The sequence below is a fragment of the Odocoileus virginianus genome, chromosome 17 (assembly GCF_023699985.2).
Source record: "Odocoileus virginianus isolate 20LAN1187 ecotype Illinois chromosome 17, Ovbor_1.2, whole genome shotgun sequence".
Lineage (NCBI taxonomy): Eukaryota > Metazoa > Chordata > Mammalia > Artiodactyla > Cervidae > Odocoileus > Odocoileus virginianus.
Window position 1 is genome coordinate 14428844 of NC_069690.1, and position 12909 is coordinate 14441752.

General features: G+C 51.8%; 1 protein-coding gene across 1 annotated transcript in view; it reads right to left on the bottom strand.

Moving 5' to 3' along the window:
- The window catches only part of TMEM132E (transmembrane protein 132E), a 58931-nt gene that overhangs the window by 14017 nt on the left and 32005 nt on the right, over positions 1-12909 (bottom strand). The gene's annotated exons all lie outside the window — the stretch shown is intronic.

The following is a 12909-nucleotide window of genomic DNA, read 5'->3' on the forward strand; positions in this document are numbered from 1 at the left end:
AGTCATGTCTGTGGAGGGCCCAGAGCAGAGTGTGGTGCTGAGGAGTAAGTTTTCATTCTTACTGTTATTAATGGTACAGTGCAGTACATATTACCGGCTTTCCCAGTAGCCCAGCGGTAAAGAACCCGCCTACCATGCAGGAGCCTCAGGAAATGTGGCTTCGATCCCTGGGTCAGGAAGAGCCCCTGGAGGAGGGCATGGCAACCCACTCCAGTATCCTTGCCTGGAGAATCCCACGGACAGAGGAGCCAGGTGGGCCACAGTCCACAGGGTCGCAAAAAGTCGGACATGACTGAAGTCACTTAGCACGCATGCCCAGTACATATTTAATGGTTTAAAATTGTTTATTAAAATCAAATGATTGTGCATTATGATGACAGGCAGTGACTTATTTGATCCTCCAATCGAGCCTTTGAGCCAAGTATTATTATGATCTCCATTGATTCAACCAGTTTTCTATCAGCAAGTTCTCTTTTTTGAGAGCCTATACTTATCTCTTACAAATGAAGGTGCTAGAAGCTTAAATAACTTATCCAAGTCCACATGAGTGAAAGGGGCCAGCAGTAGGATTCGAACCTGGGGCCACCTGGCTTTCAGACCCAAGCCTACATGGCTTAAGCTGCCTCAGGTGGTGCAGGGTCCCCAGGGATTCCACGTGCCCCCCCCCCACCTACTCCCTGTATGCTTACATGCATGCTCAGTTGCTAGGTCGTGTCTGACTCTTTTGTGACCCCATGTACTGTATTTTTCTAGGCAAGAATACATGAGTGGATTACCATTTCCTTCTCCAGGGGATCCTCTGGACCCAGGGACCAAATCCACATCTCCTGCACTGCAGGTGGATTCTTTACCACTGAACCAACTGGGAAGCCCTACCACCCCGCAAATACACACAGGGAAGTTGATTGCCACCCCCCAAACCCAAACATGGGTCTTGGGGTCTTGGGCTTGACTTTTCCCTCCTCTTGGCCCCTCTCCCCATTCTCGCAGGATTACGCCAGGTTCTAGCAACTCCACCTCTTGGTGCTCTGTTTCTGCATTTTAAAGCCAGGTGGGCACAGCTTCAAATCCTACTGCTGGCCCCCTCCCCAGGTTCCTGCTCCAGCTTTCGCTTCACTCTTGTTGTTATGACAACATAACAGCATCTAACTGGGTCTGTCCTCTCTGCAGCTCTTCTCTCATCCCTTCCCTGCATCGCAGCCAGAGGGATTTGTTTCCTCCAGACACCAATTCTTGGCTCCTCATTCCCAGCTCAGCACCTGGTGGACACTGTCAGGGGACAAGAAGGACCAATATGGGGAGGTTTGCTGTTTGAGAATCAGTTCTGGATCTTCCGATAGACCTCTGAGCTGTGTTCTTTGCTTTTGATGTTGTGTTGTTATTTGTTTTTGAGAATCAAGAAATGCCCCTGTAATTCATGCAACACAATGCAAACGTTTGTACTATTAAAGACTCTCTGCTTACACAATAAAATTCAAACTCACCTTGCACCTGAGCATGGCATTCAGGGCCCTCTAACAGGGGTTCTAGGCTTCCCATTCCCCAGCATTCCTTCCCAAGCCCCTGCTGCTAGCATAACTAAACAACTTCTGGCTTTAATGCTTGCTGATGCTGCCTTCCCTGGAGAAGGGCAGGGCAACCCACTCCAGTAGTCTTGCCTGGAGAATCCCATGGACAGAGGAGTCTGACAGGCTGTCCATAGGGTTGCACAGAGCTGAACATGACTGAAGTGACTTAGCATGATGCTGCCTTATCGCACCTCCTCTGCTCATGCTGTGCCCTCTGCATTGGATTCTCTCCTTTCCTATCTGCCCACATCCAAATCCAAACCTTCCTCCAAGGCCCTGCTTGAGTGGCACCTCCTCCACGAAGCCCTCCAAGATATGACCTCTACTCCTGGGAATTTCTCCAGAGTTCTGCCCTTCTCTGTGGGGACCTCACATCCTGCCTGGTGGGACAGTTATCTATGAGGCCTTGCACTCAGCAAGCCTTTAACAAATCACAATTGATTTACACTGAGTGATTCACAGAGACCTCGAGCCCAAAGAGGAGACTCCTAATTGATTATGCGGTGGTTACTGCCACTTATGCATATTATTATTTTACTACCATCAATGAAACCTTGACAGTTCCACAAACATTCACACCCAATTCCTCATAAACTCAATGAACTAAAAATTCCCTGCTCTTGAAGATCTGATGTCCATGTCTGATTTTTTATTTAAATCTGTGGTTTAATTTTCTAATTTAACAAATGAGGCAATTAGCTAGGGGCACGACAAAGGCCCTGGGTCAAATGTCCTAAGAGGAGTGGGAGCTGGTGTATGTGACTCTTTAGGGCCTCTCCCAAGCAGCCCTTCAGATTACCTGGGGAAACCTCTGGTCCCTGGTCCTCTGGACAGCCTGTACTTTAATCGTCAGACTGCTCCCTCCGTTTCCAAGAGAACTCTGTTCTCAGGCCACCCTTCCCCACTAGACACTCTGTAGTGCTGCAAGGTAAGCCAGTTGCCAGTGATGGGGTGGAGTTGGGGGCCGGGTCCCAGATGAGGATGGGAAGGTGTCTAGAGAGACGACAGAGCCTTCCTGGTGGTGCCTGGAATCCCTGCTCCATGGTTACCACTGGAGTCTCTGATTAGGTGTGTGTGGGGGCTGGTCCCAGGCACACAGCTGGGATCTGGGATGGTGACCTGGGCCAGAGCACACAGCCGACCAACTGCTTTGGAAGTAGCAGGAAGCAGGCAAACAGAAGCTTCGAGACTCAAATTCAAGGCTTATCCTCACCACACTCAAACGGCAACTTGCTTCCCATTCTGAGCCTCAGTTTCCATCTCTAAAATCGAGGTGGTAACATCAGGCCCCTCATGGAGATGTTGAGGGGAGCTGAACGACCAAGGGGCAGAGGTGGGGCACTGCTGCATGTGATGGGATGTCCAGGGCCTGTGGGTACTGAGTCGAGATGGGGAGAGGCCACCGTGCCCGTCCTGCCGGGGTGGAGCAGGGCAGTGGCTGTCACGACTCTCATGAACTCTGCGTGCTCAGGCTGGGTGGACAGGGCGAGGACATGGGTGTCAGAACCACCAGTCCTGCCTCGCTTATCATCCCCAGGAGACTCCGAAGGCTGCTAAGTGGCACTTAATCCCCTTTGACCCACTCTCGGTCCCAACCTGAGGGCGGATCATCTGGACCGCTTGGAGGCACAGTTGGGGCGGGACTGTCAGACGGGCAGCAGACTCAGAGGAGCGTGGAGGAAGTGACTGGGAAAGCATGCTTGCCTGCCCTCCTCCACCCTCATCAGATTTTAGTGGGACCAATGCAGTACTCTGAATGAACCTCTCCGCACCAACTGGGAAACCGCGGGCTAATGAGAGCACCCTCAATGGGGCTTCCAGGGGAGACCTGATGGCCAGTGGGCGGAGGGTTGCTGGCCCTAGGCTTGGGACTCCTGATCCTTCCCAGCAACCCTGCAGATAAGGAGACTATGCTTCCGAAACAGGAAGCAACTTATCTTAAGAAACCAACTAGCATTTAAAAAAGGGAGCCAGGAAAGGTAGTGTTAGGTACCACAGTTTTGGTACTGATGGCATCATGACACACAAACATGGCCCCCCCCACCATCACCACCGTGAATCATTCTATCCTCTGGGGCCCTGAGGACTTTCTGTGGGCCGAGCAGGGATGGAGGTGTCCCTGAAACCCCTGCGCTGATCTCTGCTCTCCGGCTCACTGACTCTGGAGCCTAAAGGAGGTGGCTTGATCTCGCTGGGCCCCAGTTTCCCCAGGGAGGTGGAGAAGGCCCTGTAAGCAGTCTGGTGGGGCTGCAGGAAGGGGAGACTGGTGGAGCTGCCAACAGATCAAATTTTCAGGGACACAGTGTGTGAATGTGCATGCACACGCGCATGTGCCGACGTGCATGCTGGCCTCCATCGCGAGCTAGGTCCTGAGGCGGGGAGGGGTCCTGCAGTGGTGGATGAGCTGGCCTGGATTCACCCTGCCTCGGAAACAACTCAACTCCCTCCAGACTAGTGGGAAGCACACACAGGCGCGCGCACGCGCGCGCGCGCACACACACACACACACACACACACTCGTGCTCATAGACAGCCAGGCACACACCTGTCTGTCAAGCCCCATAGCAGGCACCCCTTGACAGGTGGCTCCGAACCCCTGCTGCCCTGGCCTCTCATCGGTTCCGCTCGACTTGCCACACCCCAAACTCCACCTGCTGACTTCTGATTCGGCTCAGCTCGCCCTGTGAACCAGAGTATTGTCATTCTGTTGGTGGCCTCCCCTCCCCGAGCAGCATCACTTGAATTCTCCCCTGCCCACCCCACCACCTACACAGCGTTGGGCCTAAGGAATGATATGGGTCTGCCCCCGACCCCGTTTCTGCCTCCCTAGGAAGGCGGCTCTCCCTGTCTCGTCATATCTCACGATCAGCGTTACGGGCTGAGTTGTGATCCCTCCCAGGTTCACACGTCAAAGTCCTAACCCCCAGCACCTCCAAATGTGACTGTGTTCAGAGATGGTGATCTTTGAAAGAGGTGATTAAATTAAAATGAGGTCATAGGGGTGGGCCCTAACCCAATAGAACCGGTGCCCTTAAAGGAGGAGATTAAGATATAGCCATGGCTGATTCATGTCAATGTATGGCAAAAACCGCTACAATATTGTAAAGTAATTAGCCTCCAGCTAATAAAAATAAATGAAAAAAATTAATTAATTAAAAAAGAAAAAGACATAGACACATGAGACGAAGATGCACGGAGAAGGTGGACATCTACAGGCCACAGTGCGAGGCCTCAGAAGGAACCCACCCTGCCATCACCTTGATCCCAGGCTTCCAGCCTCCCGAACTGCAAGAACATAAATTCCTGTTGCTTTCCACCCAGTTTCTGGCACCGTGTTATGGCAGCCCAAGCAGGTTAATGATAGGTGGGATGGGCTATTTCCGCCCCTCACAGTCTCAGTTTCCCCACTGAGACGTGGAGACACTGTAAGGGGGTGGAGGAGGAAGACAGGCTGGAACCATGCAACTATTTTTCTTGGCTGCTCCGTGTGTGTTCCCCAACCAGGGATGGAACCTGCAGCCCTTGCGTTGGAAGTGTGGAGTCTTAACCACCGGACCACCGGGCAAGTCCCTGGAATCATGCAGCTTTTGTCCTCGGGGATAATGATGGTACATTCCCAGCCCCCTCCCCTGACTGTGCCTGGCCTGGGACCCTTCCCAGCTAGGCTGAGCTCACGCCTTCCTCCCGCAGCCCCGGGAGGGTGCATCTAGGTCTTTACCATTTGGGAACTAAGGATGGGGCTTCCCTGGTGGCTCAGAACTAAGAATGGGGAGTCTGTGAATGTAAGAGGTCTGAACTCCCATCCCCTGATCTCCATCAATCTCCCACCCGCTCCCCTGAGTTCTGAACCTGCCCAGGCTTGGGGACCCTTGGGAGCACCATCCTTGGAGCCACTTCAGGACAATGCCCAGCTGGGAGGCAGCAGGCTTCATCCTTCCCCTCTTGTTCCAGAAAGAGACTAAGGCATCACTGGAGCGAGAAAGACACTGGACCCACCAGCATGGAAGAGAAGATTTGCACAGGGGTGGGGGTGGGGTAGTGAGGACCCCTCATTCTGCCATGCCTGATTCAGGCATCACCTCCTCCCTGAAGCCTTCCTGGATATCTCCACTGCCACCACCTGGGTGGTAAATTGTTCTGTGCATCTCCAGCTCTGGCTGATCTGGAGCTTGGCCCTGGTATGAGTGTGAGATGCAAAATCGATGTTGTGTCTCATTGGTTACCTCTGTGAGTGTTCCCTGGGAGGCAGGGTGGGCAGGATGCTGGTCCACGTGCCTCTTCATCTCTCAAGTCACCTCCAGCACCAGAGGGCAGGTACTTATTTATGCTTTCGCCTTTCTAGTTGGCTTGGGATCTGGGCAGACACTGGACTTGACCAGCTTCACACAGTGCACGGCATGGTACACACGCAGGTGTGTGTATGTGCTTAACGAATGTCAATTCTATCCTCCTCTAAGGCTTGAGGCACCTGCTTAGGGCCATTGGCTGGTACATAGGCTCTCCCTTTTCACCTCAGCCTGGCCCTAGGTGTCTAGGAGGGCAGGAGGGGCCTTTGCTAACCCCAGATACACGTCATACCTTCTCCCCAGACACAGAGGCCACTTCCTTCCAAATCTATAAATGAATCTGTGTGGAGGCTAGGGCCAGGGGAGGGGGGACCTCTGGCCATCTCCCTGCCTCTAATCAAGATCAGATGCCTCCTGCTTCTATCTCTAATTGCCCCCAAATTAAAACTAATCACTTGCAAATCAGAAAAAAAAATATTGTCGTTAGCTTTATGAGTTTGAGGCTGTGGGGTCATAGCAGGGCATGTCAGCAAGGCCAGAGGGTGCAGGTTTGTGCTGGGAGATGGCCTGCTCACATGTGTTGTGTGTGTGTGTGTGTGTGTGTGTGTGTGTAAGCACCACACCCAATGTCTGGTGCTTAGGGATCCTTCAGCACTTACTCTTGAACTTGCCTGAATGTAAGACTCAGCCACAGAAAATCAAACAGCCACAGCAAACAGATTCTAGAAGGGTTGGACCCAGGATGACACAGTCACAATGTTCAGGGGAGAGACCTGGTCCCTTGCATGCTTATTAAGCCTCCCAGGCATTGCCATTATCACTGGACTTTGGACCACACAGCACTAAGCAGGAGGGATTGGGAGATGCTGAAGGGTTGTGACCTGCAGGCCATCATGTGATGATGCTGACGGTGCAGGATGAAGCACCCATAGCCTAGAACAGTGCCGGGCATACACTGGTGCCAAATCTACAAACGGATGAATGACAGAAGAGAGGGAGCAAGAGGCGGGGTTGACGTAGGTGGTGAGGATGCTAGCGAAACTGAGCAGGACCCTGCGGCACCCTTCTGGATACAAAAGCCTTTCCCTGTCCCCTCGCTTCTTGTCTGTAGGAAAAAGGCTTCAGTCTCCTAGGTGGAACTCGGGGAAGTCTACCCTGAGTTCTAAAGAGCAGGCACAAGCAGTTAATGATTCGGAGAATAGAGTCACAGGGCTCCTGGGTCCTCCTGCAAGGATGAAAATAGTCTGATGCATGACTTTGAATTGTTCTGCAGAAACTAAGACTCCCCTCCTGACCCAGGTGGAGGATGGTGACTATATGCTGACCACAAGCATGCAAACCCCAGAGTGGCTGGGACTAGAAGGTTGAGATTCCCAAAACATCACCCTATTACCTCACCACCAACCAATCAGAAGAAGGTCCATGAGCTGATCACCCACCCTCCAAACCTCTCCCCTAACATCATCTTTAAAAACCCTCATCTGAAAGCCATTCAGGAATTTGGGTCTATTGAGCACAAGTCACCCATTCTCCTTGCTTGACCCTTGCAGTAAACCTTTCTCTGCCCCAAATGTCAACATTTTAGTTTGTTTGGCCTTACAGGGTATTGGGCACATGAACTAGAGTTTGACAACACCGGAGGCCACGTGGTCCAGAATCAAGAGCCCATGGATGGGCTATATCCAGTGACCCCTCAACACAGACCTCCAGGCCCACAGGAGGGGTATGACTTGCAGAGCACCCTCCCCTGGCCCAGGAGTTGGAAGTGGAGGAAACTCTCCACTGAGACCCTGAAGATATAGAAGAGAGAGGAGGGATGCCTGGCTGATGGGTGGATCTGACCCAGTGCAAGCGCGTCATTTCTGCATTCTGAGGCCCTATTTCCCCATCAGCAAAATGAGGATTTAGCAACCAATGTACTAGTTACTGGGCTTCCCTGTTGGCTCAGATGGTAAAGAATCTGCCTGCAGTGAAGGAGATGTAGGTTTGATCCCTGGGTCGGGAAGATACCCTGGTGAAGGGATAGGCTACCCACTCCAGTGTTCTTGCCTGGAGAATTACATGGACAGAGGAGCCTGGTGGGCTACAGTCCATGGGGCTGCCAAGAGTTGGATATGACTGAGTGACTAACACACACACACATGTACTAATTGCTCCAAAGTGAGTGCTGGAGTAGGAGAAACCTACATCTTGAGAAAGATTTTGTTTTTTAAATTAGTGGTATGCAGTGTCAGTAAGGGTTTATAAGAGATGTTCACATGACCTACTATTGAGGGGTTAACTGGGCAAACTTTCTAGAAAGCAATTTCAAAATATGTTTTAAAGGCTTTGAAATCATTCATGCTCCTTGCCCCAGTAACTCTGCCTTTGGGAATCTAATAAGCAGAAACTGGTTCAAAGATTTATGCTGAAAGATATTCACCACAATGCTATGCTTATTAGTAAAAAAAAATTAGAGACAACCTAAATGTCCAAAAGCAGGGTATTGTTCAATAAAAGCAAATGCCTGAGCATGGAGGTTTTCAAAAAATATTTACTCAGGTGGGAAAATGCTCCCCAAATAGTTTGAACTAAACAAAGGAGGATGCAAAACTGGCAATATGGCAGCATATCAATTTTTTACAAAAATATGTAGACACTGGGAGAAAATACATCAAAATGCTAATGGTAGTTATCTCTGGGGGGTGAGGATTATGCATGATTGTTATTTTTTACTTTATGCTTTTATGTATTTCTAGTTGTCTGCAAAGAACATGTATTGCTTGTAAAATTAGAAAGAAAACAATAAATGTCATTAAAAATGAAGGAAAGTGTTTGAAGCTGTTCCAAGAATTAAAAAAAAAAAGGAAATTAAAAAATAAAAGGAAGAAGAATCTATGTGGTTTGGGAGCACACAAATTCACATACAAATTCCAGATCTGACACTTGTGAGCTGTGTAAACTTGAGTCAGTTATGTAACCTCTCTGAGCCTGTATTGCCACATTTGTAACATGAGGATGTGCTGAGCTGCGCTTAGTCACTCAGTTGTGTCCAACTCTTTTCAGCCCCATGGACTATAGCCCTCCAGGCTTCTCTGTCCATGGGGATTGTCCAGGCAAGAATACTGGAGTGGGTTGGCATGCCCTTCTTCAGGGGATCTCCCCAACCCAGGGATCGAACCCAGGTTTCCCGCATTACAGGCGTATTCTTTACAGTCTGAGCCGCCAGCGAAGCCCAAGAATACTGGAGTGGGTAGCCATTCCCTTCTCCATGGGATCTTCCCGACCGAGGAATCAAACCAAGATTTCCTGCATTGCAGGTGGATACTTTACCAGCTGAGCTATCAGGGAAGCCCAAAATGAGGGTAATGGAATCTATTTCATAGAGTTGTCATGACTAAATAAGCAAATTACTTGGCAGAGTTTCTGGAACAGAGTCAGTGATCAGTGCTCATTCATTCATTCATTCATCACTTACTGGTTATTTGGTTCTGAGAGGAGGGAAGTGCTGACCTGCTTTTCCCCAGCACTTGGTGCATTGTTTAGCTCCTGGCAGGTTCCCTGTCAACATCTATTAAGTTAAACAGGACAAGTGCTGAGGTGACAGGCACATGGACCAGAATGTCCCGAGGACCTGGAAAGTGGCATTGAGGCTGGAACGAGGGCTCGCTGTTGGGGTCCCTGGAACCCAGCCCAGGAACCTGACCTTCAGCACTTTCCTCTTCCCTCCGGGCCTTGGTGTCCTCACCTGGGAGAAGAGGCTAGTCCCTGTCCTGCCTGCCACATGGGTGACCTTGGGCTGGGCAGGGGCCGTGTGTGCAGGGAATCCTGGTGGGTTCTCATCCAGGCAGGGATGGCCGGATAAAGGGGAGGTGACAGCTGGGCCCAGCAGGCCCCAAACACGGCCCCCTCTCCGCTAGGACAGGGCTTCTGTGTACTCTAGAGCAGTCTGGGTTTTGCAAAAAGATGTTAAAACCCAGCCCCACCTCTGCTCATCAAACCCAGTGCCTAGGGCGGGGCTGTTTCTGTCTCTTTTCAAACTGACAAAGATGCTTTATAGGCTGGTCCATATAGGCAAGACCCCACCCGAGGTGGGACGGTGGTCATCCACCCCGAGCAGGAGTCCAGCAGAGGAGAGGGAGGCTCCCTGAGGCCTGGGGCCCGAGACAGATGTCCACCCCCGCTCCGAGCACCCCTGCACCTCCCTCCTCCACTTAGCCCTACCCCTTCCCAAAGCAGCGCCCTTGGGGCAGGGCTGTGTGGCCCCCATCAACCTGGAGGCTCCCTGTCCTCTAGCCCCTGTGTCCCCAGCACTGAGGGCCCCTGTGTGCAGGCAGCCTGGGCTGGGCTGGGAGCAGCAGGAGCTGGTGGGGAGGACTTCCATTCAGTGAGAATGCTAATAACTCACCGCAGGGGTGGGGGCAGGGGCAGGGTGGGCCCCTGAAGTCTCCAGTGGCCCCCCCCCGTAGCCCCCAGGGGCTCCTGCTGCCTCCTTGGAGGGTGCAAATCCTGGGGCAGCAGCTTCCTAATACTGCGCCATCCCCCATGGGGCTGGAGCACAACACTGGAATAGTGAGCTGGGGCAGGGGCGAGTAGGAGGGGCCCCCTTCCCCCACGTTGCCCTAAATCCCCTTGACCTGCTTGGTCCCAACAGCACTGGGCGATTGGCCAGGTCATTTCCGACCATCTGCCTGGGAACTCCCTGAGTCTTAGCTGAAGGACGGCAGGGCCCCTTCCCCCATTTTTTACAGATAAAGCAACTGAGGGTCAGACAGGCTCTGTCATTTATTAGCTGTGTGACCTTAGGTAAGAGGTCTAATATCCTTCTATTGTATTTCCTGGCTTCCCTGGTGGCTCAGGTAAAGAATCCACCTGCAATGCGGAAGACCTGGGTTTGATCCCTGGGTTGGGAAAGACCCCCTGGAGAAGGGAAGGGAAAGGCTACCCACTCCAGGATCCTGGCCTGGAGAACTGTATAGTTCATGGGGTTGCAAAGAGGTGGACAAGACTGAGTGACTTTTACTTTCACATTGAAAAATTGCAAAATGAGGTGATAGCGGTCTCTCTTCTTTAACTATTAAAAAAACACTTATTACTTTTTAGCTGTGCTGAGTCTTTGTTGCTATGCCCGGGCTTCCTCTATTTGCAGTGAGTGGGGGCTACTCTCTAGCTGCGGTACTTGGGCTTCTTGTTGAGCTGGCTTCTCTTGTCACAGAGTTTGGGCTCTAGGGTGCATGGGCTTGGGAGTTGTCACCCACGGGCCTAGTCACGCCATGGCATGTGTAATCTTCCCGGATCAGGGATTGAACCTGGGTCCCCTGCATAGGCAGGTGGATTCTTAACCCCTGGACCATCAGGAAAGTCAGAGATGCCTCTTAGAGAGGGTTACTTTGATAATTAAATGCTAGTGTTATAAGAAGTAAAGCATTTCAACAGTGCCTGACAGCCAGCTGTTGTTGTTTAGTTGCTAAGTTGTGTCTGACTCTTTTGCGACCCCATGGACTGTAGTCTGTCAGCTCCTCTGTCCATGGGATTTTCCAGGCAAGAAATACTGGAGTGGGTTGCCATTTCCTTCTCCAGGGGATCTTCCCAACCCAGGGATCAAATCCGCATCTTCTGCATTGCAGGTGGATTCTTTCCTGCTGCACCACCTGGGAAGCCTAACATCCAGTTAGCCCTCTTGAAATGTTAGCTATTGTTTGGGTGTTACTACCTTCATCATTAAATGGATCCCCACACAGCCTCCTGAGTCTGGGCCCAGAAATCCTTGGAAACCCAGTGACTGGCTGCCCTTCCCCATGCATGAACCCCTACCCTAATCGTCTCATGCTTTGACAGGTGGCTGACTTGCGTGCCACTAAGGGTGGGTGCCCTGTTGCTGTCTTACTCCCTGGCACCCTGCACAGAGCTATGAATGAATGAAACAATGGCTGGGGTGGCCCTATCCTGGGCCATCTCTCCTGACCTGGCCATCTCTCATCTCCTGACCTTTTGCTTTCACAGCCTAAAATCTGTCCTTCCACTGGGCCAGATACTGCGGGAAATCAGAAAGACACAGGTGAAAAAGAGGAGGGAAGGAATAGATGCTGGTGGATGAAAGAAGGAACCAAACTCAGCTAAGGTGGGAGGTAGGGATGCTTCCTGAAGGTCAAAAGAGGACCAGGGCACCGAAAGATCAGGCAGCCACGGGCCCCCAAGCAGGTGTTCCTGGGACAGCCCCTGTGTGCTGGAAATGACCGTTTAGTCCTGCTCCTGGGTACGGGGGAGGGCACCTGAGGCTCCAGGATGGAAGGAAGACCTGCTGGGTACACAGCAAAGTAGGCCACAGGCCCAAGGAAACAGGGTTCTTATTGCCCTGCTTCTCCCAGGAGCGTCTTCTTACCGGCCCCAGAAACTTGATGCTAGACAGAAGCAATCCCAACGGGAGACTGAGGAAATGTCTCCTGGTCCCGAGAGACTGGTTGGGCTGAGATCACTCCTTCCCCTCCACCTTCTGCTCTCACGGAATCCTGTAAGCTGCTTCCTTGATAGCTCAGTTGGTAAAGAATCCGCCTGCAATGCAGGAGACCCCAGTTTGATCGATCCCTGGGCGGGAGGATCCCCTGGAGAAGGGAACAGTTACCCACTCCAGTATTCTGGAGGACTTCATGGACTGCATAGTCCATGGGGTCGCCAAGAGTCGGACACTACTGAGTGATTTTCCCTTTCATACATGACCCCGAGGTGCGGAGCCTTGGGACCTACGACACAGAGGGAGGGTGAGAAAGGGTAGCCCCGGGGGGTGAGGATGTGGACCTGCTGGGGGGCGAGGACCTTGAGAAATGGACCACTCAGACTGTGAACCTGGGCTGTGGGTGGTCCCCTCCCTAGTGCCTGCTCCGTGAGCCTGCCCTTGGGAGTTGTGAGCACGTGTCTGTCTCTTAGTCTGTCTGCATCTGTGACCTCATGATCAGGACCAGAGGCTCAAAACAGGCTCCTGAAGACAAGGAAGCCTGTATTTTCAGGCATCGCTTTCCCCTCCCTGCCCCAGGAACAGCTCTTTTATTTACTTCTGAAAATCTGGAGGGGCCCCATCC